Here is a 7,426-nt window from a genome sequence, read left to right as displayed (position 1 = left end):
AGCAGTTTATTTAAAACTTTATAGACGTAGGCTGTTATTGCATCTGCAGTTGTATGGAACGGGTGCTTCAAAAACCGTTTAAAACAGACTCCCTATCATGAAATAACCAGGAGAAAACCCGATCTTTCAAAAATGCACATCTTTGGCTCGGTGTGTTATGCCTATTCTAATAAAAGAGGAAAATTATACACAAAATGCCAAAAAGGGAATGTTGTTGGACATGACAGAAACAGCCCAGACAATGTAAAAGTGTATAGACATAGACAAGTTAAATTCATCGATCAACACATGCGGTCCTGGATATGACCTTAAACTATATCCGATGATGAGGCCCCAGCTTGCGGGTTTTGGGGAGTGTGGAGCCACCCCTTAATTGCCAATGCTCCCAGATCCACTCTGACCCAGAGTGGTAGTAACTGTTAGGATCCCAATTATGGGTCAAATAGAAACTGACTTGACAAAAAAATATATATATATATATTCTATTAAAAACTTTTTCTTCAAAATCACTGGATTCGGCATTAAATAACCTAAAAAGGGTTAATATGCCATAAAACAAAAACAACCAACCAACCAACAAGCAAACTTATCCACCAAGTGACGATGATAAGGATCTTTTCCAATGAAACTTAATGAAAAATTTAAAAATGGAAAATCCTAATCGACCTGATGTTGATTAACTAGTGTCATGGAAGAGGATAACTCTACAAGGCAGGAACACAAACAACCCAACTACCTAAAGGACTATGTGACAGTAGTTCAGAATGAAAGTGATCCCACACTAATCAACATTGACTACTGCTACAAAGCCGCATATGGTGTACCACATACCTATAAAGAAGTCACTAGTTTCCCAGCAGCACACCACTGTTTCAGTTTAACCCACAATGGCCCACTTATTTCCTCGGAATCAAAAAGACAACCCACAGTTGCGTTATCTACATGCAAAGCTGAATACATGTCACTAGGAAAAACTACCCAAAAAGGGATGTACTACACACAACTATTCACAGAAATGAACCCATATCAAAAATATGGCGCCATTAAGATATTTGAGGACAATCAAAGTGCTATATCACTTTCCAAGGACCCTGTACACCGACAAAGGTGTAAGCATATAGATATAAAATACCATTTCATCAGGGATGCCCTAAATAACAAGAGTATAGAGATAATTTATAGCAGATATGCTAGCTGACATTATGACAAAACCTCCAACTCGAGCAAAACTAGAAAAATTTAAAGGACTTTTATTCGAACTCTAAATTCGTTTACCAATATGATGGTCTTTCACATTTATTTTAAAAATAAAAACAACACAATAACATTCTAAGAGCAAGGGAGTGTTAAAAGTCCGATAACTCCTGTCTTTTTATTATCTCCCTTTGTTTATAAAATATCCCATAATCCTTTGCTTGTGTTCAATAAATATTTCTTCTCTCTATCGTACACAAGTTGTCTGAATAATGATAATTATGACGATGATGATTATGACGATGATAATTATGATGATGATGATTCATATAGTTGTTTTAAACTGGTATTTGTTCCTTAAATTTTGTTCATTGAATTTTTCATTTGTCGTATTTTTTATCAGTTGAGTATTTTAATCCATTGAGTCACAATTGATGCTACCTTCTCTTTGAAAGATTTTTTTTTAGAATAGCATGGAAGGGCGGAATAAATATAATAAAAATGGAATGAGAATGATTTGATTGGAGAATGTCTAGAAACACCCTTGAGAACCTTGGCTATGTGATTAGCTGAATGGTTTTTCATGGGAAATGTTCTGTTTTTTTTTGTTTTTGTCCTATAGTCACTAATGTTTCACGGGGTAAAATCAGCATTATTTAAGCAGATTATCATTTATTAAGGTTAAGCCATCCCTTCTATGCTAATTAAAATTGAATTCGATGGTTACAGTCAGAATGTACTTCTTAACTCCCGGCATAGCGCTACTGAAAGCGATGACAAGGCAAATCAGTTCCTTCACTTTTATTCAGCATTTCTATTGTAAAGCGATTTATTGAAATAAAATATATAAGAATGATATTATTCAAAACTTTTCAATAAAAATTAACAAAATTATACAGATAAAAATGATACAACCAGTCTTTATTTGCACTTTTAATAAGAAAATTTAAAAAATGAATGGTTTTATTCTATTTGAAATTTTATGAGAAGTATATGTTTTTGAAATTATAAAAATAATTTTTTTTTAATTTTTAAAAATGAAAGTTTTTTTATTTGAATTTATATAATAAATATATGTTTCTGAAAGTATAAAATTATAGGAAAAACGTAATAAAAAAAAAAGATTACATGCACAGGGGAGATATATGTATGAGAGAAAAAAGCGAATTAACTGATTTGACTTGTCACCGCTTATGTGGTACACCATATGCGGCTTTGTAGCAGCGCTATGCCGAAAGTTAGGAAGTACATTAGCTGACTATAACCAATTTGATTATTCTTTCCATTATTTTTTTTCTTACAAAGGAGTCACCACTTATCAAGGCCCGGAGGCCACTCGAGGATAAGGATTAATGAATGTACAGTGGTCAAGACGAACATGTCAGTTATCGTTAGTAGTGGAAATTTGGTAAATTGGATTACTTAAGAGGACGATTTATCAAGAACTTGTTTACATTGGACTTGAAGACAAACACATTGTAGTCAGTTGGGAAAGCAGGAAAACGGAAGAGAGTTCCACAGGCGTGCAGTTCTAAGAAAGAAGCTTTGTTCATGGAATCTATGCTTAGGTTTAGGCACAGATAAAGAGTAGGGGAAATTATTGATAGTAGTTATTCAGATTTAATACCTCCCATTTTTTTTTGGCTCATAAAAATAAATTTGCATATGTGATTATTGAATTGAGATGAATACAGATGTCCACTTTTATTATATTAGGTTTTCCAAAAATAATGGCCGACTAAAACGATGTGTTTTGAAAAGTCATTTTAACACAAAATTTGTAGTTCATTTTAGGGTTATATACAAATTAATATTTTTAAATTTATTCATTTTCAGGCAAGAAAATTTTGGGAAGCATACAGGGCCCTCAATGATAACTAACGTGAGCTTTGCCTCCTTATGTTGCATGAGTTCAAACTTAGACACAATGCCTCCGAAACTTCTGCTAATATCAATAGATCATGGGGGAGGGGTCCACAAGTGATTGGACAGTACGAAGGTAGTTCCAAAAATTCCATAGTGGAGACGAGAGCCTTGAAGATGAAGGTAGAGGGCGAGCATGCAGTCTTGACAACGAACAATTGTAAACAGTTGTTGAGCAAAATCCTCATCAAAGTGTCAGAGAAATGTTTCAGACACTTGGCATCAGTACTGCAACAGTTTCACACCTTTTATAGAGCAGAAATAGATCCCTCGTGAGCTGAATGAGAATCAAAAACTTAGGAGATTTGAAATCTGCTCAATGCTTTGTGTGTATAACAGTAATGATCCCTTTCTTCACCGAATTGTCACTTGTGATGAAAAGTGGATCCTTTATGATAATCATAAATGATCTGGTCAATAGCTTAATCGTAATGAGTCTCCCAAACACTTCCCAAAGCCAAAGTTGCATCAGCAAAAGATTATGGTGACAGTTTGGTGGTCTGTAATCGATGGTATCCACTACAGCTTTTTGGGAACCAATGATAGTATTACAGCAAAGATCTACTGCAATCAACTTGCCGAAATGCATGCTTCCTTGCAAAAAATGAGGCCTGCTTTGGTGAATGGACATGGTCCAATTCTGTTCCACGATAACGTGCGGCCACATGTTGCAAGATTGACTCTGTAGAAACTCACAGATTTGGGATATGAGACTTTACCACATCCTTCATATTCTCCAGACCTTTCGCCTACTGATTAGCATTTTTTTTAAGCATTTAAGCTCATTTTAAAATGGTAAAACGTTTCAGTCCAAAGAAGACGTGGAATCAGATTTCAAAAATTTTGTTGCATCACAGCCAATAACTTTTTATTAGCAAGGAATAAATAATCTTGTAGATCGATGGCAGAGATGCATAGCTGCGCAAGGCTCGTATTTGGATTAATTTTACCATTTCTAGTGTCCATTTTTCAAGAATAAATATTTGTTTCTGAAATTGGCCATTATTTTTATAACAACCTAATATGAAGGTTGTTGATTTTAGAGGCAGCGGACTTTAAATTAAAATAAATCACAAAAACATATTTCCTGCAGAATTTAAAGCAGACGTAACTCACTGTCTGATTGGCTTTACTCGGAACATGACATCAACTGCCGACTTGCATCAAGAGTCGTTGATTATGGAAATGCAACAACGCTACTCAAAGAAAATACTGAATAAAACATTAAAATAAAATAAAATCATCAGAAAAAAATAACGAAAATAAAAAAGGAACAACGACCTACTGTAACAATTTCTGTTTTATTATAGAAAGTATTTTTAAATGGAAAAAATAAATAAGTTGTACTTTTTTTTACGAGTTTTTTTTTTTGGTCCAACTAAATTAGACAAAAATAAAAAAAATAACCAATTTTTAACAAAAGTTTTAAAATGTGCACTTCTTTTGTATTTTTCATGTATTATTTTTTTTGCATTTTTTTCTTTCTTTTTTTTTTTAACTAATGTAAAGTAAAATTTGTTTTTGGATATTTTTTTCTTTTCATGAATAAATTTTTTTCCTGTAGGGTGAGACTGGGCAACCGTTTTTTTCAATTTTTTTTTTTTAATCTGGGATATTTCAACTCTACCATTCTTTTGTAATAATCATAAACTGAGACTCTTGGAGCAAAAAGCGCCCTGCTAAGTGATTTGATCACACACTGACCAATCGGCTCGCATGGCACATTGATTCTATCTGCCCACTGAAGAACTAGTTCAGCCTCTTTGGGAATCATGGTTGGTCAGTAGAGAGAACCCTTGGAAGTAATGTAGGAAAAAAAAATACCTTGTATCTCTCCTATCCCTGTCCGCATGACACTCCAGCATCAACGATCTTCATCAAAAGATAACTGTTCACACACCTTAGATAGCTCAAAGAACTTTTTCCTCCCCTTTCTTCATTTGGACACCATTAAGCTTTCTTCCACCTATAATGAACGGTTTAGTTAATAAATCCTTTTGTTGTTGTTATAAAAATGTCTTGGTTTTTCTTTTCACGCCTCGGTTTCTGTTATGCCACCTCCCCCGCAGGGGAGGACCTTTGTGGCCTTTGGGCCAAGATCAAAGTGTAGTGTCTGTTCCGGCAGATGCTGCAATCAAAGAGCATTGCCCTTGTGGCAATCTTCTGGTCCATGTAGAGGCAACCCTACAGAGGTCAGCTGGCAAATCACTATCCAGCTCCCATTTCCCACATCTCGGGGGCTGGTCCCCTTTTCCCTTCCCCCTCCCCCTCTCTCTCCACATTAAAAAACGGCCTTGTGCCTAATTTGCTCAGTGGGGAAGCAAATAAATACAGCCACCTCCCCCGCATGGGAGGACCTTTGTGGCCTTCGGGCCAAGATCAAAGTGTAGTATCTGCAAGCAAAGACCATATGTGGGGAAAACCCCACATATAAGACCTTGGTCAATGTAGGGGCAACCCTTCATACCAATTGTCACTATCCAGCTCCCCTACTCCCCGGAGAGTTGGTCCCCATTTCCCCTTCACTCCTCACATTAAAAATCGGCCTTGTGCCTAATTTGCTCGGTGGGGAAGCAAATAAATACAGCCTCGGTTTCTGTTACATAGAACTACTTTATAAATTAATTATTATCGTTTATTCCAAGCATGTGTTAGCCATTATAACTCAACTCATAGCATGGTGGCCTTCTTGTTAGAGAAACACCTCCAACATGTGCATTGATATAAAATATAACTTGTTATAGCCTTGTGGGTCATAATCAAGACAAATACAGTAAATTCTACAATCATATAAATGCAACTTTGTCGGTGTGTGTGAGTTCGTTCCTTATAGACTCCAAAACGGCTGAACAGATTTTCTTTAAAATTTACAGAACTTTAGTGTATAAATCTGGGATTGATCTTACTTATGTTATGTTTCAGAATACTCCCGATAATTACCGATAATCAATAATCGAAACCGTTATTTTAATTCATCTATAATCGGTAAAGCTATTTTTTTTATGTCGTCACTTAGCAACAATGTTAGAACAATGGGCTGTGAAAATTCAATTGTGGAAAAATTGATAGTATGTTTTTTTTTTGTTTTTTTTGCATGACGTGGTCTGTAGGTTCAAACCCCACACATAAATTTTGTAATGTTTTTTTTTTGTTTACTGGAAAGAAGATTATATAAAATAATTTTATAAAAGAAACAGTAGGTTCTTTAGAGTGCAATGTAGAATAACATATCTTTTGGACTAGGTTGCTGCATGGAGGCATGTGAAGCTTCCTCTCGGCGGATTTCATGGATTTCGATGACAATAAAAATATAGGAGTGTGAAATATTCATTGATCATCATTCAATCCCGGGCAACGTTGGGTCTCCCTGCTAGCAGTTAAATAAAACTGTATTAGCAAAAATTTGTTACAAAAGTACACAATCTTGGTTGGACTTATCTTTGTTACGAGTTTGCTTTGCTTTCCTTGTGAATAATATATTTTGTGTTAAAAGAAGGGTGGACCTGTAAATTCACCCTTGTCCGTTCATCTGTTTGTCCGTTCATCTGTTTATCCGTTCATCTGTTTGTCCGTTCATCTGTCCGCACTTATTTCAATAACTATGCCTGGAAATTTTTTAAAATTTTGCACAAACATTAAACATGATATGAGTAAAAAAGTAACAGAATGGATTTTCCGGGAAAACTCCGCTCTCCCCCCCCCCTCCCCAGGGGTGCCTTCTGGGTTAAAATGGCTATAATTTACACTTTTGTGTTTATCAAAAAAAAAAATTGATACCTTGGATTTTTATAAAACTTTCTGAAAAGTTGTAACTAACTGATTTCTATATAATTTTGTTTGTCTATACTTCGCGATAACTCTTGGGGGTGCCCCAGGGTTTTTTTTATGGCTAATAAAAACACTCCACATTTAGGACTATTTTACCGTATTTGTCCAAAATCTTCTGTGTATGTCTATTTAGCAGTTTTGCATGGTGCCGAACTCAAATATAAATATGTTAAGGCCTTGGGGACTTTTAGGGCTAAATGGATGGGGGGGGGGAGGCAAATGATGGATTAGTCATTTCTTTTTTTGCATGGTGCAGAACTCAAATTTGCATATGTTAAGGCCTAAAACTGCACCGTTTGTTCATTTTCATCAGGATTTGACATCCCCTGAGGACTTTTGGGGCTAAATAGGGGGGGGGGGTGATAGAATGCTGAACTTAGTCGTTTTTTATGGCTCGTTCACTGTGCACTCACGGGGGACCATGCATGCTTCACTTGTTGTTATTAGTTTGATTTGGTTTGATGTACGGCATATCAACCAT

This window comes from Euprymna scolopes, chromosome 6 (assembly GCF_053919585.1).
Source record: "Euprymna scolopes isolate OS-2025 chromosome 6, ASM5391958v1, whole genome shotgun sequence".
In the NCBI taxonomy this organism is placed as follows: domain Eukaryota; kingdom Metazoa; phylum Mollusca; class Cephalopoda; order Sepiida; family Sepiolidae; genus Euprymna; species Euprymna scolopes.
The sequence above is the reverse complement of the archived record's forward strand: the minus strand, read 5'-3'. Positions refer to the sequence as shown.